Raw genomic sequence first — 27,767 nt, 5'->3', positions numbered from 1 at the left:
GGAACTGAACAAAAAAGGGATAAAGGAGAGACAGTTTAAATTCCATTAAGACTCTATAAACAGGGGGAGCACAGAGCCTGAAACTCTGCAGTTCAATACCTGGAGGTGCGCTGGTGGGAAGGGTGAATCTCCAAGAGCAGAGTGAAGTCTGTGGGTCTGCAGGCCACAGGGGAGAGGCGGCTCCCCTGCTGGGAGGACATCTGGTAGAGGCTGTGTGGACCCCCCCAGACAAGGGTGTCAGCAGACGCCAGAGAACAACCACATTCGCTGCACTGGAACAAGGTCGTTAAGGGTGAAGCCTGGTGCCAGATGTGTTGTGATTTTCCATAACCCCTGAAATGATCGCGTGAACTTTTTCTGGGGCGGGCTGGCACCCAGCCGCAGTCGCTGGGCGCGTTGGCAGCAGCATGGTCCCGCAAACGTTCCTGGGAGCAGCCGGCACCCGACCATTGCTCGGTCAGACCCTCCCCCAGAGGGTATAAGCGGGTCAAAGCCACAGTCCCTCAGAAGCGAGGGGCCAGGAAACACAGCCGCACCTGAGATAAAACTCAGGAGGGAGGTGCCGCCTGGCAACCTGGCGGCTTGGTCACAGACTGTAAAAGCAAGGAGCGGACTGAAGCCAGAGACAAAGGAAAGCTGTGCAATTGCCTGGTCAGGGAGAACAGAGTTCCAAGACTGGGTAGTCAGGCGATGCCATTTTCACCCCTCTGGCGCATGTGCATACACACCTACAAGCGCCACGGCAATCGACCCAGTGAGCTAAGCAGCGCCATCTAGTGGAGAATGGAGTCCTTACACTAAGTCCCCGCCCAACTGAGTAGGCCTCCCTCTTCAGGAACAATACAAGTCTCTCTGCCTGCTTAGTATACAGACTATGAAGTGCTTCATAGTTCGACTTCTAGGGGAAACCAATGTAATTTCAATCGTACTTCAGTCTGTTTGCTGGCCTATCTATTCAATTTCTTTTCTTTTCTGTTATTCTTGAATACAGAAAGAGAAAAAAATTATTTTTATTTTCCATTTCTATTAAAAATATTTTTCTTTAATTTTTTTCTACTGAATTTTTTACTTTTTTTCTAAATTTTTCAAATTCTATTTTTTTACTTCCATCATTTAATTTTATTCTATTTCATTGTATTTTTTTCTCAAATTTTCAAACATTTTCCTTTTTATTTTTCTTTTCTTAGTTTTCCCTTTTTTCTCTAATCCATCAAGGTTCTTTCAATAACCACACCAGAACACACCTAGGATCTAGAATCCTTTATTTGATTTTTTGTGTTGTTTTTAATTTTTTAATTTTAATTTTTTCTTTACCTTATTAATTCCTTTTCTTCCTTCAAAAATCACAAAATGAAGGAATTCATCCCAAAAGAAATAACAGTAAGAAATGACAGCCAGGGACTTAATCAACATAGATACAAGCAAGATGTCTGAACCAGAATTTAGAATCAGGATGACAAGAATACTAGCTGGGGTTGAAAACAGATTAGAATCCCTTTCTGCAGAGATAAAAGTTAATCAGGATGAAATAAAAAATGCTATAACTGAGCTGCAATCTTGAATAGATGCCACAGTGATAAGGATGGATGAGGCAGAGCTGCAAATCAGCCATAGAGAGGACAAACTTATGGAGAACAATGAAGCAGGAACAAAGAGGGAGACTAAGGCAAAGGAACACAATTTAAAAATTAAAGAAATCAGTGACTATTAAAAAGGAACAATGCCAGAATCATAGGGGTCCCAGAAAATGAAGAGAGAGAAAAAGGGGTAGAAGGGTTATGTGAGCAAATCATAGTAGAAAACTTTCCTAACCTGGGGAAAGACACAGACATCAAAATCCAGGAAGCACGGAGGACTCCCATTAGATTCAACAAAAACCGACCATCAACAAGGCATATCATAGTCAAGTTCACAAAGTACTCAGGCAAGGAAAGAATCATGAAAGCAGCAAGGGAAAAAAGTCCTTAACCTACAAGAGAAGACAGATCAGGTTTGCAGCAGACCTATCCACAGAAACTTGGCAGGCCAGAAAGGAGTGGTAGCATATATTCAGTGTGCTGAATCGGAAAAATGTGCAGCCAAGAATTCTTTATCCAGCAGGCTGTCATTCAAAATAGAGGGAGAGATAGAAAGTTTCCCAAACAAAAATTAAAGGAGTTCATGACCACTAAACCAGCCTTGCAAGAAATGTTAAGGGGTACTCTCTGAGGGGAGAAAAGAAAAAAAAAAAAAAAAAGACCAAAAGCAACAAAGACTAGAAAGGACCAGAGAACGCCACCAGAAACTCCAACTCTACAGGCAACATAATGGCAAGAAATTCTTATCTTTTCAGGACTCACTCTAAACATCAATAGACTAAATGCTCCAATCAAAAGACAAAGAGTAACAGAATGGATAAGAAAACAAGATCCATCTATATGCTGCTTACAAGAGACCAACTTTAGACCTAAAGACACCTTCAGATTGAAAGTAAGGGGATGGAGAACCATCTATCATGCTAATGGTCAACAAAAGAAAACCAGAGTAGCCATACTTATATCAGACAATCTAGACTTTAAAATAAAGACTAACAACAGATGAAGAAGGGCATTATATCATAATCAAGGAGTCTATTCACCAAGAAGATCTAACAATTGTAAACATTTATGCTCCAAATGTGAGAGCATCCAAATATATAAATAAATTAATCACAAACATAAAGAAACTCATTGATAATAATACCATAATAGTAGGGGACTTCAACATCCCACTTACAACAATGGAGAGATCACCTAACCAGAAAATCAACACGGAAACAATGGCTTTGAATGACACACTGGACCGGATGGACTTAACAGATATATTCAGAGCATTTCATCCAAAAGCAGCAGAATACACATTCTTCTCCAGTGCACATGGAACATTCTCCAGAATACATCACATACTGGAACACAAATCAGCCCTCAATAAGTACAAAAAAATTGATCATAACATGCATATTTTCAGACCACAATGCTATGAAACTTGAAATCAACCACAAGAAAAAATATGGAAAGATAACAAATACTTGGAGACAAAAGACCATCTTACTAAAGAATGAATGGGCTAAACAAGAAGTTAAAAAGGAAATTTAAAAGTACTTATAAGCCAATGAAAATGATAATACCACAGCCCCAAACCTCTGGGACACAGCAAAGGCAGTAATAAGAGGGAAGTATATAGCAATCCAGGCCTTCTTAAAGAAGGAAGAAAGGTCACAAATACCCAACCTAACCTTACTTCTTTAAAAGCTGGAAAAAGAACATGAAATAAAACACAAAACTAGCAAAAGACAGGAAATAATAAAGATTAGAGCAGAAATCAATGCTATCGAAACCAAAAAAACATTAGAACAGATCAATGAAACCAGAAGCTGGTTCTTTGAAAGAATTAACAAAATTGATAAACTACTAGCCAGTTTGATCAAAAAGAAAATGGAAAGGACCCAAATAAATAAAATCAAGAATGAAAGAGGAGAGATCAAAACCAATAGAGCAGAAATACAAACAATAATAAGAGAATATTATGAGCAATTATATGCCAATAAAATGGGCAATCTGGAAGAAATGGACAAATTCCTAGAAACATATAAACTATCAAAACTGAAACAGGAAAATAGAAAATTTGAACAGACCCATAACCAGTAAAGAAATTGAATTAGTAACCAAAAATATCCCAAAAAACAAACAGTCCAGGGCCAGATGGCTTTCCAGGAGAACTCTACCACACATCTAAGGAAGAGTTAGCACCTATTCTCTTGAAGCTGTTCCAAAAAACAGAAATGGAAAGAAAACTTCCAAACTCTTTCTATGAAGCCAGCATTACCTTGATTCCAAAACCAGACAGAGATGTCACTAAAAAGGAGAACTATAGACCAAATTCCCTGATGAACATGGATGCAAAAATCCTCAACAAGATACTAGCCAACTGGTTCCAACAATACATTAAAAAAATTATTCACCATGACCAAGTGGGATTTATACCTGAGATGCAGGGCTGGTTCAATATCCACAAAACAATCAATATGATTCATCACATCAGTAAAATAAAGGACAAGAACCACATGATCCTATCAATAGATGCAGAGAAAGCATTTGACAAAATACAGCATCCTTTCTTGATAAAAACCCTCAAGAAAGTAGGGACAGAAGGAGCATACCTCAAGATCCTAAAAGCCATATATGAAACACCCAATGCTAATATCATCCTCAATGGGGAAAAACTGACAGCTTTCCTTCTAATGTCAGGAACATGACAGGGATGTCCACTCTCACCACTGTTACTCAACATAGTATTGGAAGTCTTAGCCTTTGCGATCAGACAACACAAAGAAATAAAAGGCATCCAAATCGGCCAGGAGGAGGTCAAACATTCACTCTTTGCAGATGACATGATACTCTATATGGAAAACCTAAAAGATTCCACCAAGAAACTGCTAGAACTGATCCATGAATTCAGCAAAGTCGCAGGATATAAAATCAATGCATAGAAATTGGTTGCATTCCTATACACCAATAATGTAGCAACAGAAAGAAAAATCAAGGAATCAATCCTATTTACAATTGCACCAAAAATCATAAAATACCTAGGAATAAACCTAACCAAAGAGGTGAAAAATCTATACACTGAAAACTATAGAAAGCTTATGAAAGAAATTGAAGAAGACACACACAAAAAAAGGAAAAAGATTCCATGCTCCTGGATAGGAAGAACAAATATTCTTAAAATGTCAACGCTAGGGGCGCCTGGGTGGCGCAGTCGGTTAAGCATCCGACTTCAGCCAGGTCACGATCTCGCGGTCCGTGAGTTCGAGCCCCGCGTCGGGCTCTGGGCTGATGGCTCAGAGCCTGGAGCCTGGTTCCGATTCTGTGTCTCCCTCTCTCTCTGCCCCTCCCCCGTTCATGCTCTGTCTCTGTCTGTCCCAAAAATAAATAAACGTTGAAAAAAAAAAAAAGAAAAAAAAAAAAGAAAAAAAAAAGAAAATGTCAACGCTAGCCAAAGCAATCTACATATTCAGTGAAATCCCTATCAAAATACCACCAGCATTCTTCACAGAGCTAGAACAAACAATCATAAAATTTGTATGGAACCAGAAAAGACCCCACAAATCCAAAGCAATCTTGAAACAGAAAACCAAAGCAGGAGGCATCACAATCCTGGACTTTAAGATGTATTACAAAGCTGTAATCATCAAGACAATATGGTACTGGTACAAGAACAGACATTTAGATCAATGGAACAGAATAGAAAACCCGGAAATGGACCCACAAATGTATGGCCAACTAATCTTTGACAAAGCAGGAAAGAATATCCAATGGAATAAAGACAGTCTCTTCAGCAAGTGGTGCTGGGAAAACTGGACATGCAGAAGAATGAACCTGGACCACTTTCTTACACCATACACAAAAACAAACTCAAAATGGATGAAAGACCTCAATGTAAGACAGGAAGCCATCAAAATCCTTGGGGAGAAAGCAGGCAAAAACTTCTTTGACCTCACCTGCAGCAACTTCTTTTTTTTTTTTTTTTGAGATAATATATGTTTTTTAATATTTATTTATTTATTTATTTATTTATTTATTTATTTTTTTTAATGTATGAAATTTATTGTCAAACTGGTTTCCATACAACACCCTGTGCTCATCCCAAAAGATGCCCTCTTCAATGCATCTATTGGGACCTCATGAAGATATAAAGCTTCTGCACGGTTGCCCCATTCCCACCCTCCATAAACCCTCAGTTTGTTCCCAGTTTTTAAGAGTCTCTTATGCTTTGGCTCTCTCCCACTCTAGCCTCTTTTTTTTTTTCCTTCCCCTCCCCCATGGGTTTCTGTTAAGTTTCTCAGGATCCACATAAAAGTGAAAACATGGTATCTGTCTTTCTCTGTATGGCTTATTTCATTTAGCATAACACTCTCCAGTTCCACCCATGTTGCTACAAAGGGCCATATTTCATTCTTTCTCATTGCCACGTAGTACTCCATTGTGTGTATAAACCACAGTTTCTTTATCCATTCATCAGTTGATAGACATTTAGGCTCTTTCCACAATTTGGCTATTGTTGAGAATGCTGCTATAAACATTGGTGTACAAGTGCCCCTATGCATCAGTACTCCTGTTTCCCTTGGGTAAATTCCTAGCAGTGCTACTGCTGGGTCATAGGGTAGATCTATTTTTAATTTTTTGAGGAACCTCCACACTGTTTTCCAGAGTGGCTGCGCCAGTTTGCATTCCCACCAACAGTGCAAAAGGGTTCCCGTTTCTCCACATCCTTGCCAGCATCTGTAGTCTCCTGATTTGTTCATTTTGGCCACTCTGACTGGCGTGAGGTGATACCTGAGTGTGGTTTTGATTTGTATTTCCCTGATGAGGAGCGATGTTGAGCATCTTTTCATGTGCCTGTTGGCCATCTGGATGTCTTCTTTAGAGAAGTGTCTATTCATGTTTTCTGCCCATTTCTTCACTGGATTATTTGTTTTTTGGATGTGGAGTTTGGTGAGCTCTTTATAGATTTTGGATACTAGCCCTTTGTCTGATATATCATTTGCAAATATCTTTTCCCATTCCGTTGGTTGCCTTTTAGTTTTGTTGATTGTTTCCTTTGCTGTGCAGAAGCTTTTTATCTTCATGAGGTCCCAATAGTTCATTTTCAGCAACTTCTTATTCAACACGTCTCCCGAGGCAAGGGAAACCAAAGCAAAAGTGAACTATTGGGACTTCACTGTAATAAAAAGCTTCTGAACAGCAAAGGAAACAACCAGCAAAACTAAAAGGCAACTGATGGAATGGTAGGATATATTTGCAAATGACATCTCAGATAAAAGGTTAGTATCCAAAATCCATAAGAACTTATCAAACTCAACACCCAAAAAACAAATAATCCAGTGAGGAAGTGGGCAAAAGACATGAATAGACACTTCTCCAAAGAATACATCCAGATGGCCAACTGACACATGAAAAAATGCTCAACATCACTCATCATCCAGGAAATACAAATCAAAGCCACTTTGAAATACCACCTCACACCTGTCAGAATGGCTAAAATGAACAACCCAGGCAACAACAGATGTTGCTGGGATGTGGAGAAAGAGGATCTCTTTTGCACTGCTGGTGGGAATCCAAACTGGTGCAGCCACTTGGGAAAACAGTATGGAGGTTCCTCAAAAAATTAAAATAGAAATACCCTAGGACCCAGCAATTGCACTACTAGCTATTTATCCAAGGGATACAGGTATGCTGTTTCAAAGGGGCAATTGCACCCCAGTGTTTATAGCAGTACTATCAACAATAGCCAAAGTATGGAAAGAGCCCAAATGTCCATCAATGGATGAATGGATAAAGAAGAAGTGGTATATATATATAATGGAATATTACTCGGCCATCAAAAAGCATGAAATCTTGCCATTTGCAATTACATGGATGGAACTAGAGGGTATTATGCTAAGTGAAATTAGTCAGTCATAGAAAGACAAATATCATATGACTTCACTCATATGAGGACTTAAGATACAAAACAGATGAACATAAGGGAAAGGAAGCAAAAATAAAATAAAAAGAGGGAGGGGGACAAAACTTAAATATAGACTCTTAAATATAGAGACTCTTAAATATAGAGAGCAAACAGAGGGTTGCTGGAGGGGTTGTGGGAGGGGGGATGGGCTAAATGGGTAAGGGGCTTAAGGAATCTACTCCTGAAATCATTGTTGCACATGTGCTAACTTGTATATAAATTATAAAAAATATATAAATTATAGAAAATTTAAAAATGCATGTAAAAAAACAAAGAAACAGAAACAAAAAGAAAATTTGTAAGTCTAATGCAACATGTCAGGGACATACTATTTCTCAAATTGCCTAATCCCAGACTACAATCACAGATGTGAACTGAGTATGTAATTTTTTGACATGTCAATAATGGCTATTAATTATAGCTTTATATTTTATTATTAAAAATTGCCATTTATCCTTTTTTTTAAGTTTATTTATCTTGAGAGAGAGAGAGAGAGAGAGAGAGAGATCATGAGAGCACGAGCAGGAGAGGGAGAGGACAAAGAGAGGGAGAGAGAGGATCGCAAGGAGACTCCATGCTGTCAGCCCAGAGCCCAATGAGGGGCTTGAACTCTAAGTCAGCATCTATGAGATCATGACCTGAGCTAAAACCAAGAGTGGGATGCTTAACTGACTTAGCCACCCAGGTGCCCCACCCCCCCAAATTGCCATTTAAATGCCACTTGCTAGTGATACATTTTTGGCAGTCTATGCATACATAATTGAAGGGAAAAAATAGTTCATAGCCTATCTTGATTTATACATCAAACTGAAAAAGAAACTTTTGCAAAAAAATAATAAGGAATAGAAAAGACATTGTGCTAGGCACTAAAAATGTAAGCTCTTGAAAGAAAAATAGGTGAGCTAGTTTCCACTTATTTTGATTTTTTTCTTTACCAAGTCTTTATATAATAAAAAGGGCAGCTTTTAAAAAATAATTCAGGAAATGAGAAAGTTGCATAGTTCCTTTTGATTAATATGGCAATGAAAGGGATACAACTTCTTCCTCAAATTTGCTAGAGTTCCTTAAAGAATAAAATTTCAAAACTACTGGAACTGAGACCAAATCACTTTCTAGCATCTTTAGAGAAATCCATACTGTATCCTTAAATTAAAAAAAAAAAATCACACTATGAAGCATCAGCATTACTTTCAGGATAGTTCATTTATTTTCTGATCAATTTTTTGGCAAACTTTTCTGGGTAAATCAAGTGTCTTCATACACTAAAAAAAAAGAAAAAGAAAAACAGCTAGAGACTGAGTGCATCTCATTTTTTGAGTGTGAACAATAGTGTCTTAGAATCTTGAAGATTTCAAGGAAGCGATGTGTTCAGGTTAACTCAGCAGAGGCCTTATCTACAGACAAATGAGGAAGTGCAGGATTTTGGGATAACAGCACAGTCATCTGAGCAACTATCTTGATGTCATGTCTCTAATTGATCATCATCAGTCACACAGAAAAATGGGGCACAGAATGGTCTTTAAATAACCCTCCAGTGACTATAGATGCTGGCGAGGATGTGGAGAAACGGCAACCCTCTTGCACTGTTGGTGGGAATGCAAACTGGTGCAGCCACTCTGGAAAATAGTGTGGAGGTTCCTCAAAAAATTAAAAATAGACCTACCCTATGACCCAGCAATAGCACTGCTAGGAATTTACCCAAGGGATACAGGAGTGCTGATGCATAGGGGCACTTGTACCCCAATGTTTATAGCAGCACTCTCAACAATAGCCAAATTATGGAAAGAGCCTAAATGTCCATCAACTGATGAATGGATAAAGAAACTGTGGTTTATATACACAATGGAGTACTATGCGGCAATGAGAAAGAATGAAATATGGCCCTTTGTAGTAACGTGGATGGAACTAGAGGGTGTTATGCTAAGTGAAATGAGACATACAGAGAAAGACAGATACCATATGTCTTCACTCTTATGTGGATCCTGAGAAACTTAATAGAAGACCATGGGGGAGGGGGAGGGGGAAAAAAAGGGAGGGAGACAGCCAAACCATAAGAGACTCTTAAAATCTGAGAATAAACTGAGGGTTGATGGGGAGTGGGAGGGAGGGGGCAGTGGGTGATGGGCATCGAGGAAGGCACCTGTCGGGATGAGCACTGGGTGTTGTATGGAAACCAATTTGACAATAAATTTCATATTAAAAAATAAATTAAAAAACCGTTAAAAGAAAAAAAAAAATAACCCTCCAGTGAGCATGGAACTGTGAGTTTCATAGCCTGTCCTCATAACCATTGAACTATACAGCCTCTCTGCCAAGACCCAGAGAATCAGAATCAGGTAACAGGGAGCCTAGAGAGCCCAGAGAGTCAGGAATTGAACTTTCTAATCCACTGAGGAGCTGGGGACATCAACTGTAAAACTTTAATTTTGTATCTTTGGGCTTATTTTGTTTATTTACACTATTCAGTTTCTCGAAATTATTAACTGCAAAAAAGAAAAAAAAAGTTACATTACAAATATGCTGTTCTAAAACATAGTTGAGGGAGGAGAAAATAGTCCCAGGTAGGACCATAGGGGCAGCCTTGAGGCGGAGGAGTGATTGGGCTTCTCTGTGTTGTCCAGAGTGATGTTAGAAGAGCCTTTACCCTTGACTCAAGATGGCCAAAATCTAAACTCTGGTTCATACATTCAAGCTGGGGGATTCTAAGGAGGGTGATTTTTTTTTTTCTTTCTTTTTAAAGAATAACCAGTCTAAGCTGAAGGCTTTCTCCTCTTAAGGCAAGAACTTCTTGCAGGAGGGAGGGTGGCTTATGGATTTGGCTGAAGCTGAAATGGGGAGCCTGGAAAGGAAGGAAGGAAATGGGAGAGACAAACAGATCTTAAAAGGTTTGTGCGGAAAGAGAAAAAAGGATTAACTTTTGACCAGCTGAGTCCAAGAGTAGAAATTTAAGAAGGGAAATATCTGAACAGATCTCTGGGGTGTATATGGATATTTTTCTGATGGATCACACCCTGTTGAGTTCCCAGGTGATTCAGTTTAATTGTAGTCATATTAAGATTTAAGATCTATTATTTGATTTGCCCCGACACTCTGATTAAATCGGCACCCTGTAACACCACGTTTTCCAAGATGCTTGATTTATGGTTTTAAAGAATGGAAAGCAATTGCCTAAGAGTAAGAGGGAGATCATGAAAATGAGTCTGAAATAGGAATTACAAGTGTTGTGAGAATAAAGTGCCTGGAATATGATGCCTTGAAGAATTGAAGAGGAAAACAGCAGCCCCTTGTAATCCCCAGAACATTGTCACACTTTCTAAAAGTTAAAAGATTCAATTTAAAAATGGTTTATTCTCTTGAATAATCGTCCAAACCCTTTCATAGACTTTCACTGTCAACCTCATCTTTGTTCCGATTGATTATCCTAATACCCCTTCTTTTCAAATGCATGCTTGAGTCTCTTCTGAAATGGAATGGCTTTGTGAAGTTTGTTTTCTTTTGGTTAAAAGCTCACCTACCACTGTGGATCCTAAAGCAGTTCTTGAGGGTATATGTGGGGGAATCTTGGGTTGAACTGTCTGCTGATATGTCAAGAAATGAGATGCGGTAGTTCCTGGGCTCTGGCTGACGATCTCCTCATTTCTTCCTGAGTACACACAAAAGCCATATTTCAAATTTTCTTCTATCCACCCCCTACCTTCCCCCACCCCCTGTACAGCTGAATTAGACAGAGGCAGTGTTATGTGAGATACCCAGAATGAAAGGGTGTGAAAAACGACTTCAAACTTGCAGGCTGGAAATGAGGTGTTATCTTTCTTCCTCAGACACACAATTTATATAGGATTTAGAGTCTTTCCTGAAAAGAGAGCAGAGGTCTCTGACACTCATAATGAGACTGGAACCTCGTCAGTAGCCAAGAGCAAGTCCCATGGAGACCGAGCTGCCAAGATCAAGTAGGTTTGGGTAACACTGCTATAAGCTGTTTGTCACCAGGAATGTCACAGGTATTGTGTCAGGTATGAGGCAAGAGGACATTGTTTCATGGTTAGAAAATGCATTGAATTGAAAGAGGGCTTTCAGACCTTGGGGCTAAGTGGAGACTTAGGTTAATGGGATAGTCAGCCAGGATCCAGCATTAGGAAATATTTATGTCCATGCGGATCTTTGTAGCAGAAAACTCATCAATCATAGAAGATGAAACAAGGAGTGCAGTTACTACTGGGTTCACATGTTTAAATCACACCTGCATGTAGATAGAAAGGTCAGTATGTGCTCTAATTATGTGTTTAGGCTTAGGGGGAAATGACAGGGTCCAATCAGCTAGATGCTGTGAAATGCAGCTTACTGAAACTGAAATATCTGTGTGAGGCCAATGTAGGTCTCAGAGATAGATGGGCAGGAGTTTCTACCAAACCCAGACAGTTCTCAGAGTTTCGAAATCCTTGCTACTAGTGAAGCTACTGATGAAGTATAAAAATAAAACAGCCATGGGGGCGCCTGGGTGGTGCAGTCGGTTAAGCGTCCGACTTCAGCCAGGTCACGATCTCGAAGTCCGTGAGTTTGAGCCCCGCCTCAGGCTCTGGGCTGATGGCTCAGAGCCTGGAGCCTGTTTCCGATTCTGTGTCTCCCTCTCTCTCTGCACCTCCCCCGTTCATGCTCTGTCTCTCTCTGTCCCAAAAATAAATAAACGTTGAAAAAAAAAAAAAAAAAAACAGCCATGCCTCAGACCAAACAGTGACATTATGACCAGAGCTTTGTGTGACCTTGTGGGCTCAGAGGTGAGGGAGGCAGGAGCCAGACCGCTGAAGCCAGATCCCTAGCCAGCAAGTTGTAGGTGAGCAGGGCAATAGATTCTTACTGTGTCAGGAGCCCCTACCTAGCCAGATAGCAGGGTTGTGCCATGCACCCCCAGATTTGCTTTCTTTATTCCAGGACGTTTCCCAAATGAGATTGTTGCCCACACTTCAGCAACAGTCCCTGGCACTGGGCAGACCTCAGTGTGACAGAGACATCGTGAAGTCAATCCAGAAACACATAGGCTCCAGAGAGGGTAACACCCCTTGACCTCACCCCCAATTTGTCTGAGCTGCAGTGAGGAAGGACAGCTAATGGCAGAGTGCAATTACGAGGTCAAAAAAGGTAAATACCCTGTCATTTTCTCATGGAAGGAAGCAAGACCCCATGATGCAGTGGGAAGAGAGAATTCAATTCTGATGTTGCCTTTTAGACAGTTACCAGTTTTCCAGTCTCAAAGTAAGCTCATTCTTACACCAGTTCTAAATACACACATGTACACACACACTCACATATACACTATATATACATATATTCACACCTATGTGTGTTGTGTATCTACATTGTAACAAATGTTTATATTACATAGTATATATCTAACGTATGAGTTATTTTCCAGGGAATAGAATTTATTTATTCATTCCCCTTTTTATTTCAACAAATAGTCAGTTTTCACAATGATGCAGATACTATTTTGAGTGCCAGGAATGTAAGTCAGGCAGGATTTCTCCTTTCACGGAATTCATCTTCAAGTTTGGGGAGACACAAAATCAAGAAGTAATAAAGTAAAATAATTCAAGGCAACAATAATTGCTATGAAGAAATTAAAACAGAGAACTATAATTGAAAATGCCTGAAGTGAGTTGGTCAGGTTAGGCATGACCTTGGCTAAAGATTTAAAAATTTTACCCTTCCATCATTTTTTCCAAATTCTGTCCTCTATTTGGGTTCTTCCCTTTATGTTCCATCAACCAGGAATACAAAGAGGGTAGACTAAGACAGGAGGCCAGAGTTTTGCCATATGCTGGAACCACAGAGCTTAGACTAAGGGAAGGGAAAGCCTTGGGGTCCTTTAAACCCCCCAGGGCTTCTCTCTGGCCCTGCTTTATCCTTTCGCACTGAGTCTAGATGTGATGAGCAGAAGCAGCCTCTGTACCTGCTCCTGATTGCTCCTGTCCTGGCCAGTTTTCTCCAATAAATGCTGTGCTGGGTCACGTATGTGTACCAACAGGTCATAATACGTGTTTGCTGTTTAGATGCATGTTAAGGTGTATTTATAATTTTTTTTTGCAGATGGGTTTACAATAAGGAAGAATTATACATATTATAAATGTCTAACAATTGAATATTGATTAAATAACTTATATATGTAAACATGACATAATGAGGAAGAATCATGTTGTTCTGAGAAAAAAAAAAACTGTATTTTACCGAATCTATAACCCATATATATTCCTTTTCATCCTTCCTTCCTTCCTTCCTTCCTTCCTTCCTTCCTTCCTTCCTTCCTTCCAATTAACTTTATTATTAACGTTGAATAAGCCATTTTTTCCCATGAAGTATGTATCACATTATTTCAAGGACTTGATAACCATATCTAATCCTGTTAAAGTAACTCCATTCCATGACTTTGCACTGTATCTAAAACCTTCACTGGTCTCGCTCATTTAAGTTTTTGATCACTTAAGACTGCAAATGATTTGATGCTAATCAAAGAAGCCCCAAACATATGCCCTGCAGTGGTGACACTGAAGTATTTTCTTCTGATTAGATGGTCATTAGCCTAATTATTATAGAAATGTTAAGACTTAAGGGTGAACATAGCCAATCAGAATTTTAAACAAGTTGTGATCTGTGTCCATTTAACTCAACTGAATAGCCCAACATGCACTAAATAAATAGAATTTCCTTGTAAGAAAATACTTGGGGTGTGGGGGGAAATGGGAAGATGTTGGTCAAAGGGAACAAACTTTCACTTATAAAATAAGTAAGTTCTGGTGACCCAAGGCGCAGCATGATGACTATAGTTAACTATACTGTATTGTATACTTGAAAGTTGCTAAGAGAGGAGATCTTAAATGTTCTCTCTCTCTCTCTCTCTCTCTCTCACACACACACACACACACACACACACACACACACACGTAACCATGTAAGGGGATGGAGGTGTTAACTAATCTTATTGTGGTAATCATTTCACAATATATACATATATCAAATCATCACGTTGTACACCTTTTATACCATACGTCAACTCTATCTCAACAAAGCTAGGAAAACAAACAAAGAAAACCCAGAGGAATACTAAGAAACCACATCCTTAGAAAAAAAACAATCTGTGAGTGGGTGGCTCTAAGCGACTTAGAGAAGTAGCCCAGAGGCTGGGTAATTTCTGATGGCTGCTGGTAGAAGCAAAAGTATGAGGGGAACAACGTGCGCAGGTGTGAGTAATTAATTCCAGCAGCGACTGTGGATGAATATTAAATGAAGATCCAACTATTGGGAAGTGAGCTTCTTTCTAACTTACACTTTGTTCATATGACAATAAGCATGATTAGAAATACACAGAGATTTATAAACAGAAAATTATTCTTCACGTAACAGTTCTTTTGTTTGTTGGGATAGGTGCTCCAATTCTAGGGATGAGTGTTGATTTCCATTCAGAAACAATTCATCTTGGTTTCCATTAACCAGTTTAGAGCCTGGTTCAAAATGAAGTTAATTTTATTTATATGATGCCTTCTGGCTTCTGGGTACCTAAAGAAACATAAATTATATTCTAAGAGCAAGGTGTTAAAAAAGCTTCTCAACTTCCAAACAAACAAACAAAAAACCAAAAAGGACTAGAGGTGGGAGTCGGGGAGTGTTTGAGTCGGGAATGAAAATCAAAGTCCTTGATTTTTGGTAACAAAGCTCATTCTGTGATATATGGAAGTGGGGAACAAACCAGCAGCTCTCTCAGTGCATATCATTAAAAAGAAGAAAAGCTTTTAAGGATTTCACCTTCATGTCTAAGCAAAAAGCAAGACATGATTCACAAGACCTATGGTTCTTCAGGTCACTTGAGCCATATGGTGACTTGATTTCATGTGAAAATCAGTTTTGTGTTTTGATCACAATAGTCAGTAGGAATATACTGGAAAACAAATTGACATCTTATATTTTTTAATGTGTACTTCTGTGGAGATCTGCCTTAGAGGAGGCCTCCCAGGGAGGCCATTCTGTGACTAAACCTTCTTGTATATAGTTAAAATAAGTTCATTTTCTACCAAATTTTATTTTGTAGAAGGTCATACTGTGGAGACACTCTAGTTCAGCAGTAATTAAAATGGGCCCATGACCAAGACAACCTGAACATTCCTCTCAGCTTCCTGACTTTAGACAGACTTCTTCCTGACTCCAGGATCCTGACCTCCCTTTTCTCAGAGCATTTGCTTTAGAAAACATGTAAATTCTTTCTCTGCTCCTTTGAGACATAAACCTTTTAGAAACCTCTCGCCAGTTTTAAACCCAGGAATGTCTTTCTCCAGGGTCTGGGAGTTGTTTCTTTGAAATGTAATCATCAGGGAAATAGGGCCATACTTCCTGTTGGAGAACAGGAGGCTAACTTGTAAGTTCTATGGGTGAACACAGATGTCCTAATCACAGAAAAACATTTGCAGACTCAGGAATAACTCAGTGGCTCCACACATTTCATTAACCAACCTTTCCTCCTAATGTCCTCCAATACTCTTTCAAAAGCTCACCCCAGTGCTTCAAAACTCTCCTGCCTTTTATTTCAACAGAGATGAATTCAAACTCAGCTCTGGCCTGGCTCCCTGTTGCAACAGCTCAGCACAAAATCTTCCTTACTTGTTTGACTTTGGTGGAATTTTTGCTTTGACACCCAAATGTGAATTCTGTGGTAGGCATGAGAGCCTCTACTATCCCTACAAGCTGTCTCATATAATTAGTGTGACCAGAAGGTGGAGGATGGGGATAGGCCTTGATGAGAAAATAATTTGTTTGCATGTAGTGATGGGTCTCTACCACTTTGTCTACTCAGTCTTGATGAAAATAATAGAACAGAACTACATTTCATAATATGTATAACTATTTTATCACAAATAGTTTGACAATCTCTGGTGTTAATAATTCATTCTTTCAGGAATGTTATTGGCTGGAATAGGGAAGAGTATTTATATCCCCTATATCCTACAGGCTGTTGGAGAGAAAAAGAGAGAGAAAAAGCAAGTGAGTAAGCTATGTTGGCACACCCTCATTCTTGTATACTTATAAGAAATCAGTCTAGGCTTATCAAGGTACCTGAGAGCCAATATCAGGGACCATAGCAAAGAAAGCCACAAACCAGGGGGAGCTTTCTGCCCTCATGTTAATTGTTTCAGACTTAAGGGTGTGGGAAATAGGTTCAAGAATTCCTTATACTTACCCAAATATGTTAAAAAAAAAAAAAAAGCTTAGGGTGGAAAGCTGCCACCACAGGGAGAAACTGCCCAAGATGAGTTAGCGAGATATTATAATGGGATCACGAGTAACTTGTTCTATCATCTGCAGGAAACTACTTTCCATCTGGCACCAATATACTTTGATCACAACTTCAAATTCCACTTGCCCCCCAGGCCCTTTGCTTCTTACACACACAAGTTAACGATTACTATCTGTTTTCTTCTGCACGTTCACCACATGTGTAAGATCTTGATATCTCAATAAAATACCCCTGTTCGGGGCTCTTGTCTCCTCCCAGACATTAGCCTCTCTCATATTCAATTCTGCATCTGTCCTCTTGCTGGACAAGAGAGAACTCCAGACTCCTAGTCTGCGACATAAGGTAGTGATCGTAAGGAGTGTTATTTTTGGAAAACATCATTTGTAGGTAGGTATCTGGTGCCTGTCCATTATGAACCAAGGTCCTTGAAATTCTTCAAAAACTAAGGAGTTGTGAAACTGTTAAATATATCACTATTTAAACTTCCCTTTTCTTGAGACTTCTTATTACTGTTTGTCTCACAAAGCAGCCCCAGTAGAATATGATTAAACCAGTAGAAAAGGAGTTTGGCTGCGGTGGTGATAATGGCACTGGTGTGGAGAGAGGAGTGAAGTTTAGAATCATACAAAGAAAAATAAAGGTGCAATTGTCATCATCAGCCATTACCTAATTAGGCTGTCCTACTCTTTTCTGTATCTCTCTCTCTTAAAATTTAATAAGCATTAAAAAAAAGATAGCAAGTTTAATTGCTTTATTTATAAGTCAAAGATGAATTTCACAGATAACTAGCAAATTGCCTAATGCTCGAAAGTTCTAAGTAAATTTCTTGAGTTAAAGTCAGTCGTTATTGTTGATTAAATACTCTGAGAGTTCTGCTATGAGCTGGGTCTGGGGGCAGTGAGATAGGAGAGGCTTTTGTTTATGACAAAAACAAACTTTGATGCCCAAAGAAAATAAAGAGTTTCTCTAAATCAACAGCAAATCAGAACCAGACATGGGCTGATCTTTGGAAGAACTCAGAGATGTCAGAGTCTGCACCTGTTTGAAGTTACTTCAGCTGAAGTTCAGTCAGAGGCTTTCTTTGAAGATCTGGTCTGAAGAGTTACTTCACCTTTGTAGGTTCCTAGGATTTAAAGACCCTAAACTACACCGAAAGGTAAACCTAATTCCTGCACCACTTCAAGGTCAAAAGTCTTTCACATATATTCATTGTTTTGGAGAAAGTGCTTCCCCAGGTGGTCCCATGAATATTTTCCTCATCTTCTATGAGAGGTGAGTATAGAGGGTGAGGTATAAAGGCATCCCTTCTGTGGTCCCTCTCAAACTATTTCTGAGGCATTGCTTTTAGAGGGGCCAACCTTCCTGGTGCAGAAACTCCAACTGCATTATGAAGTTCAAGTATGCTGTGAACATGCATTTCCAGGGACAGGTGGGGGGGGGGTGGAGCACTGAAGTCCCCTTTTGCTCAGGTTGCTATGAAAGGAACTCCCCAACTTCTGAGGCGTCTACTAAGTGCATACAGAATCTAAAAGAATTATATGTTGTTAAGCCAGAAAGTTTTAGACTCATATCTAATAAATATTAGAGATAATATTTTCAAAACACTTTTCTATTGATAATACCTTATATCTTTATAGCTCTTAATCATTTAGAAAATATTTTTGGGGTGCCTGGGTGGCTCAGTCGGTTGGGCGGCCCACTACAGCTCAGGTCATGAGCTCGAGCCCCACATCGGGCTCTGTGCTGACAGCCCGGAGACTGGAGCCTGCTTCTGATTCTGTGTCTCCCTCTCTCTCTGCCTCTTTCCTGCTTGCTCTGTCTCTGTCTCTCTCTCAAAAATAATAAACATTAAGAAAATTTTTTTAAAAAGAGAAAATATTTTCACAAACATTATTTTGATCTACAAATTTCATAGTTACCAGCCACCCATCCATGATTGTATTTATTTAATAATTAATTTTCAGTAATTACTAAGCGTCAGATAATTTTGAGTGATTATTAAGCATCACCAAGGGGCCACCTGGGGAAGAACTACAGGAGTTACATATTTATAAATTTATTTTTTTGAATTGAGGAAATTGAGGATAAGGGAGAGTAAATGACTAATTCAGCATCACAAGAGAGTAACTTTTAGATACAGGGTTTATACCCAGAAAGTAAGACAAATTCAGGACACTCCTCATTACTTTTAGATTTGAAAAGCACTTTGCTCTGGCAGGGCAAAAGACTAAGGCCCCGTGCCTGTTGCTGCTAAGGTAAATTTGAGATTTAAGTATTTTTCTTCTTTTTTTCCTTCCATGGTGGGATGGTTCCACCTTTTCCTTCCATGGGGGTGGGAAGGCTAGCTCGGGAACCAGAAAAACCTTGTGATATCTTTGTTTCATCATATCTAGAAGGAGAGGAAGTGGAAGAAAGAACTGAGTCAGGTACATAATGTCAACTTATATCTCCTTATATTAATGGGGCTAAAATTATGTAATCACTATTCTTTGATTTGTATGTGCCCTGGAATATTAGCTCCAAATAAAACTTGTGCTCTTATTTCTTAAAAGCATTTCTCATAAGAAGCTCACAAGGTTAAAAAAACTAGTTCTCTTCCTAATTTTCATAACGATGTAGTAAGGAAACAGTTGTACAGGAAATTGAAATGATTTGGACAATGCCAGAAAAGTGTGAGACAAGATTTTATCTATATCCATAAACTTATTTAAATACATTTGAATTTTGCCAAAGTATCAGATAACATGATAGTGTTAATTTTAGAACATTATTAATTAATTTTAGGTTATATTGTATTAATTCTGGATTCACCTTCTTCTTCTAGATAATATGACCATATTTCATAAGAGTATAGTTGCAGTCCCCTTTTCCAGCATTTATGTAGTGCCAGCAAGGAAGCGTTGCCATATATATTGGTCAGGATAAACCAGGTTTATCCTGTGGTAAAACATTAGCCATGAATTCCAATAGTTAAAGACAATAAAGACTTGTTTCTGTATCAAAGCTGGGCAGAGGCAGGCTTTGCTCCACAGATGGTCACTCAAGGATTCTGGTTAAGGGAGGCATTGACATTTCAACATCAGGTTTCAGGGTTTGCTGAGGCGGGGAAAGAGGGAGACTGGAGAATTGCACAGGAAGATTTACTGCCTCAACCTGGAAGTAACACAAGTCATTTCCATTCACACTTCTTTAGCCAAGACTAGTCCCACTGGCCTGGCTACCCAACTCCTAGGAAGTTTAGTTTCCCATATATTCAAGAAAGACAGGAGAACAGGATACGTAGAATTTATCTTAGTGTGTTTGTGATAATCACAGCACATTGATGGGATTTGAGAGTGGAGAAGATGAAAAAGTGTGTAAACCAATTGTCTACATAAAAGAAAACACACTGGGGCGCCTGGGTGGCGCAGTCGGTTAAGCGTCCGACTTCAGCCAGGTCACGATCTCGCGGTCCGGGAGTTCGAGCCCCGCGTCGGGCTCTGGGCTGATGGCTCAGAGCCTGGAGCCTGTTTCCAATTCTGTGTCTCCCTCTCTCTCTGCCCCTCCCCTGTTCATGCTCTGTCTCTCTCTGTCCCAAAAATAAATAAATGTTAAAAAAAAAAAAATTTTAAAAAAAGAAAACACAGCTGGCTACTAGACACTATGTATAATTCTTTTTAGTTCAAAGTCTATGTGTATCAATCCATATTGTTGATACATGATAAAGAAGTTCTTTACATATTTTATTACTCGGAGTTCTCTAGAGAAACAGAACCAATAGGGTGTGAGTATATCTATGGAAAGATATCTACTTTAAGAAATTGACTCATTTGATTATTGAGGCTGGCAAATTCAAAATCTGCAGGGTGGGCTGGCAGACTGGAGATCCAGAAAGAACCAATGCTGTACTTCAAGTGCACGGGCCACTTGCTGCAGAATTCCCTCTTGCTAGGAGGAGGTCAGTCTATTGTTTTCAGGAATTCACCTGATTGGAAGAGGCCCATCCACACTAAGGAGAGTGACGGGCTTTATTGTATGTTACTATTTTAAATGCTACTATCATCCAAAACAATGATTATCAAAGAATTATCCAGAACAATGTTTGATCGCATATCCGGACACCATGGCCTGGCCAAGTTGACATATAAAATTAATCATCACACATACTCAAGTATAATTCCACTGGCTATGAGAGCAAGGAAGATGTATTTGCCCTTATGACCAGTGCCCTCAGCATGAAATATTCTTTTATATCCATGTCCAGATTTATGATTCCTTAAGAATCAATATGATCAGTAATAATCCCTTCAGAATTACCGAAGATCAGTTTGCTGTTAAACATTAAGCTTACAAATGAAGTCTAAAACCTAATGACACTGCTATCCTGATTAAATTAAATAAAGTTCAGTAAATTCCTTTACAGCATTAGTTCTTTTCAGATTCTTAATCACTAAACCATTCCAAACTTTTATAAAGGTTTTCCCTAGATTTTTTCCTTCAAGTATGAAAATATTTCTACCTACTTAAATAAAATTTGTAAGTGTGTATTAAAATTAGACTCCTTTCTATGTTAAGAACTAGGTACTTAGAATTGAATTGTGTGTTGAAAAGTAGGAAGGGTATTGTTGCCTGAAGAAAAATCATCCAACTTCTTAAAGCAGAAGAAAAGGAGAAACTATCATCTATCACATAATGGCTGAAACAGAGGGCTTCATGGAATATGGTTTTCAATAGTTTTACTTTTGTAAAGAACACTGGGAAAGCACTTAATCTGTGTCTCTGAATTAATAAAACAAGGGTAATCATGCTGTCACCTATTTCGAGAGCTCTGGATGAGGACTAACAGGATAATGTCGGTAAATTGCTTTGAGACTCTCAGATGCAGGGCAGGGGGTAAGAAAGCAGTTAGCTCAGTACCGATGACAATATACTCACAGACGTGCAAACGGGTCCACACGCTTGTAACATGCACTTATGTGTATATATGTGTCATAATGGTTCTGCATGCTCCTGTGTCGTCTGGAACGGGGTTCTCAGCCCCAGCACCTTTGACATTTTGGGTCACACGGTTTGCTGTGAGGGCTGTTGTATGCACTTCAGGATGTTTAGCAGCATCCTGGTCTCTACCCACTAGATGCCAGTGGCACCCCTCACTTCATTTGTGACAACCAGAAACGTCTCCAGACATCGTCAAATGTCCCCTGGGGGGCCAAAGTCCCTCTGGTCTAGAACCACTGATTTAGAGGCAAAGACAGAACCAATGGCAGGCAGTTAAAATATGAGAAAATTCATACATTAGCCTAAAAGGGAGCTTTTAAATTAAAAAGAGAATGAACCAGTAAAAATGATAGTTTAAAGGAGATTTTTTTTTTTGAACTTGATAAGCTGATCCCCCCCTCCCAGATTTACATTGGAGGAAAAAAGGACAAAAATAACTAAAATAATTTAGAACAAAATTGGTAGGGGACTTTCCCTTTTGATTAATTACTACATTAATTAAGGCAGGGTGCTACTGAAACAGAAACAGACAAATAGCCCAATGGAACATGATAAAGAACCTAGAAACAAACACGAACACAAGACACCCTTACCATTTGTAGGAGCTAGGGCAAGAGTGCAAATGGAAACCCATATACCATTTAAGTAAGCTAGCAAAGAAATAAGTGAAATACGTTTTATCTTTTTAATTTGACACATACACATTCATATGTATATATATTTGGAAGGCAAGGTCTGAATTTATAATTCTCGGATTGTTTGAGTTCTGTCTCAGAATGTGGTGGTACAGGACGCATAGGCCTCTGACTCCTGCTTCTGAGTCTTGGCCTGACCCTATTCTCTTCCCATTCCTTTTTTTTTTTTTAAATTTTTTTTTTTTCAACGTTTATTTATTTTAGGGATAGAGAGAGACAGAGCATGAACGGGGGAGGGGCAGAGAGAGAGGGAGACACAGAATCGGAAACAGGCTCCAGGCTCTGAGCCATCAGCCCAGAGCCTGACGCGGGGCTCGAACTAACGGACCGCAAGATCGTGACCTGGCTGAAGTCGGACGCTTAACCGACTGCGCCACCCAGGCGCCCCTCTCTTCCCATTCCTAAAGGTTTCATGCACGCCTAGTGTGGACACTAGCCTGAACCTCCAAGCCCTTCCCATGGATCCACCAACACAGCCTCCACTTGGTCAGCCCTCCTGCTTATTGGTGGTATGGTCTCCTCTTAAGGAAAGCAAATTGTGCAGGCCCTATACCTGCAAGAGGGTTCAGAGTTGTTTGGACATGAAATTCCGGGATCCAGGGTATCCAACACTAGGTAGGTTGAAAACTGGGACAGGGCTCTGGGTGGGTATGTCTCTTGCCTTGCTGCCTGCTCTCATCATAGGAAGGGATGTGGCTGGAGAGGGACCATTGCAGACATTCTGAAGCATGGGTCCTCAGCTAGAGGCTCCCCTACTTGGAGTCCGTGGTGATATTGCACAAACATAGATGGAAATACTTTTATATGACAGAGTCTTTCAAACCAGTGAGGAAAGATAAGGGCATTTAACAAACAGTACTGGAAGAATTGGTCATTTATATAGAAAAAAATTTTATACCTTTTATAAATTTATATCAATTATATCTTTTCCTTACAGCAGCCCAACATAAATTCATAGGAAATATTAGAAGCAAAGCTTTAAAGCTTCATTTTTTTTTAAATATAAGAGAATGACTATGATGTCAGGGAGAGTATCGTGTTGAGCCACAGGGGAAAGTCAGACAGATGTGACATAAAATCTATCACCACAGGTTCATAATTGATATCCTGAGATATCAGGAGAAATTAAAAGACAAATTTACAAGAAATTTAAAAGAATATTTAGTTGTCTGTAAATGTTCACTAAGAACATAGTATCGGGTCTCAATTCAAAGAAGTCCTAATCTATTTTAATGAACAATGAAACTCTTATAGCCACCCTACTGAGGCAGGCCTGACTGTCTCCCCTCCTCCTCAAATTCAGTCACCATGTCAGGCTGATATGCCACACTAGCACCGATAGGGAACGGAAAGTTGTATTACTCACATAATGAAGCTTTCTGGGGAGAGCAGGGCAGGCACCCAAGCAGATCAAAAAACCTAGAGGCCCAGTCTAATAATGAGAAAAAAAACATTAGACAAATCCCAGTAGAGTGACATTCTACAAACTACCTGACCAGTACCTCTCAAAACTGTCAAGATCATCAAAACAAAGAAAGTCTGAGAAACTGTTAGGAGAGCCTAAGGAGATATGACAACTTAATGCGGGCTTATCCTGGAACAGAAAAAGGATGTCAGGTAAAACTAAGGAAATAGGATTAAATAATGCACTTTAATTAATAATAATGAACCAATATTGGCTCGCTAATCATAATATACTATACTAATTAAGGTTCTAATAATAGGGGAAATTGGGTGCAAAACATAAATGTTACACTGTCTTTGCAATTTTCTATAAATCTAAAATTATTCTAAAAATAAAATTTATTTAAAAACCTTATTAAAACTTTATTAAAAAAAACTGGAACCAATGGGTCAATGAAAGAGAATAGAGTCCCCAAACAGGGATTATTCTTGTACTGGGAGTTTGGCATGTAAAAAATCGATGGGGAAAATATTAGACTTCTCAAGTTATTGAGACAGTTGCCCTATTACTGGGGCAATAGATGTATTCATACTGAAAAATTAAAAATAGATGCTTATTCTCAGTATTTACAAAAACAAATTAAATTCATTTAAAAACAAAGGTGAAAAGCAAAACAAATATTTTAAAAGAATTTATAGAGAATAACTTCATAAGTGGAGTAGAGAAAGCTTTTTTAAAATAAAAGATACATATAGAATATAACACAAAGGAAACATTAATTTGATAAAAATTAATGAGGATTAAAAGCTAATTCAATGAGGACTTAAATCTAAAAACTTTAACTCAATTCAAAAAACAAAGCAGACAAAAGCAAAATATGGTCATTCACCAGGACAAGATAAACACAAGTACAAGTGTCGAAGGATTACAAGCAAGAAAATATAAATACAAGCAAGAAAATAAATATAAAAAAAATAGAAATTCTTCCATTAATAAATAGAAGCCAGACAACTCAATAGAAAGATAAATAGAAAAATATATGAACAGGAAATTCATAGAAGAAGAAACGTAAAATATTTATTCTCATTATCAGTCAGGGAAATGCAAACTTCAATCATCAAATACCAATTATCCATTCATCAAATTGGCTAAGATTGTAAGAGAATTGCAAATATCAACTGTTGGAAAGAATGAGGGTTTAAGTGGAAATTATCAATAATTTCAGTGGCAGCAGAAGTTAGTGTAGCACTTTCGAGGATCACTTGGTAACACAGAGTGAAGGTGCAGATGCGTCATAGCACAAGGTACCTACTGTTCAGAAATTCTCACCTAAGTGCAGAAGAAGGTATGAAGAAGGCTTTTCACTGCAGTATCATTTCTAATAATGAAACCTTGCAAATGACCTCAGTGTATATCAGTGGAGGGAAGGCAAATACTTCATGGTATATTCTCACAAAGAAATTTTCTACATTCATTATAAATGGAGGAAATACGTGTATTATCATGTTATATTTAATATATATTGTTAAGGGAAATATACAAACTAAAGAAGCATGTATGAACACAAGCCAATTTAAATTCATGTTTGCCTGGTGCAGGCTCTCTGGAAAACAGTGTGGAGGTTCCTCAAAAAATTAAAAATAGACCTACCCTATGACCCAGCAATAGCACTGCCAGGAATTTACGCAAGAGACACAGGAATGCTGATGCATAGGGGCACTTGTACCCCAATGTTTATAGCAGCACTTTCAACAATAGCCAAACTATGGAAAGAGCCCAAATGTCCCCCAACTGATGAATGGATGAAGAAGATGTGGTTTATATATACAACGGAATACTATTTGGCAATGAGAAAGAATGAAATCTGGCCATTGAAGTAACGTGGGTAGAACTGGAGGGTATTATGCTAAGTGAAATAAGTCAGGCAGAGAAAGACAGATACCATATGTTTTCACTCATATGTGGATCTTGAGAAACTTAACAGAAGACCATGGGGGAGGGGAAGGGGACAAAAAAAGTTACAAACAGAGAGGGAGGGAGGCAAACCATAAGAGACTTTTAAATACAGAGAACAAACTGAGGGTTTATGGGGGTGGGGGGAGAGGGGAAGGTGGGTGATGGGCATTGAGGAGGGCACTTATTGGGATGAGCACTGGGTGTTGTATGGAAGCCTATTTGACAATAAATTATATTAAAAAATAAAAAAATAATAAAATTATTATGCTGAGTGAGAGAAAAAAGTAGTCATGTTTGCCTAGTCATGAAAACAGATCCCTAAAATTATCATGGCGATGTTTTAGTTAACTTCAATAACAATAGAAAATGAAAAAAAAAAGGTTTATTAAATTGTTGTTGATAACTTACGATAGTTTTTCTTTCGCCGACAAAAATTCGTGAAATTTTAGTTTTTATTGACACTGGCAAAAGTAGTTTGGCAAAAATTGAGAAAACGACCAAGTTTAGAATTAAACTTTTATTCAACACTGACTTCAGACTTTGTACATTCCTTAAATTTATTAAGATTATATCTTCAGAAAAACTATACTTGTCAAACAATGTTTAAAGACAAGGATTGTTCTGTTTCATTTTCATTTCTGTAACCCCTGTCCTCCGCACGGTTCCTAGAGCAAAGTAATTATACCAATATTGCTGAAGGAAAGAATGAGGGGAGCAGTCACTATAATACAAATGCCTGACAGCGAGCAGTTACGTCCTTGTGGGCTACAATGCAATGCTCTTGGTCGTTCCCATCTATTGAATTATTTACTATTTTTGTCAATTTGGTCCATTTAAAAAATACTCTACTTCCTTTTTTAAATACGAACATTTTAAAGGTATTTTGTTACAATAGCACTTTTGTTTTCTGTCATAAATTAGATTAATAGTATCTATAATTACAATTAAATGATGTATATTAGTGGCCTTAACTGGTAATTCTGACCCCCGGGGGACATTTGACATAGTCCAGAGATATTTCTGGTTGTCCCAAGTGGAGGACGTCTGCTGCTGGCATCTAGCAGGTAGGGGCCAGGAAAGCTGCTAGCCACCCTACAGGACACAGCACGGTTCTTCACATAAAAGACTTACCAGGACTACAATGTCAAGAGTGCTGTTGTTGAGAAACCCTGATACATACTGAGGGAGAAGGAAAGACATTCAAAGACCAACTGGTAAGCTAGTTGTCCCCACTGAGCCAATGGGTGACAGAAATCAGAATCTCCAAGAACAAGAGATGAGAATGCACATTAAAGGGCTACATATTTATCTTGTTCGTTTGTTTTACTTGTTTCCCCAGTAAGTTTGGCAGAAGCACCCAGTCCTCTTCCCTACACTCTGAGGGAGGGGAAGTGGGGCAGAGCTCGACTGAGGGCAAATATTAACCTCCGTGGTGATCAGAAAGGAGGAGTTTTTGCCCAGAACAGAGGAGACTAAGGGTAAGCCTAAAGAATCTGACTCAAAAGGGAATGAAAACCCTGAATCTCTTGACTCTGCAACCTACAAATAGATACATCACACAGCTAACAAAGGAAGCGTAAGCAGGCGGGCACCAACGTCAGGAAGCAGCTGTCTATCCAGGGACACAAGGCAGGATCCTCCCTGCATGGAGGGTCTGGGGACTGTATATGTACTTTCCTCATCTGTTTGAATGTGAACAAAAACCATTAGATCAGTATGCGAAAGCAGTGAGCGAGTACAGCTTTAGTAAACAGCACCAAAGGAAGGGAGAAGGAAAAAAAAAATAATAAAAAAAACCTACGAGGAACATTTATAATCTTCTACAGTCACCGGCAAGACTTTAAGTGTATTAAAGGCCAAATAATAAATTATGTTTGGCTGCCTTTGCATATTTTTCCATAGGCTATGCAAATAATGACTGAAATTACGC

General features: G+C 38.9%; 1 protein-coding gene across 1 annotated transcript in view; it reads right to left on the bottom strand.

The window, feature by feature from the left end:
- Positions 1-12,926: 12,926 nt before the first annotated feature.
- SLC13A1 (solute carrier family 13 member 1) overlaps positions 12,927-27,767 on the bottom strand; it is a 143,220-nt gene continuing 128,379 nt past the window's right edge. The window contains exon 16 of the mRNA XM_086691208.1: positions 12,927-15,075. The gene's annotated coding sequence lies outside the window, so the exon portion shown is untranslated. The remainder of the gene's footprint in view (positions 15,076-27,767) is intronic.

This window comes from Puma concolor, chromosome A2, assembly GCF_028749965.1.
Source record: "Puma concolor isolate L17-30 chromosome A2, mPumCon1.1.hap2, whole genome shotgun sequence".
NCBI classification, from domain to species: Eukaryota; Metazoa; Chordata; class Mammalia; order Carnivora; family Felidae; genus Puma; species Puma concolor.
The sequence above is the reverse complement of the archived record's forward strand: the minus strand, read 5'-3'. Positions and strand labels throughout refer to the sequence as shown.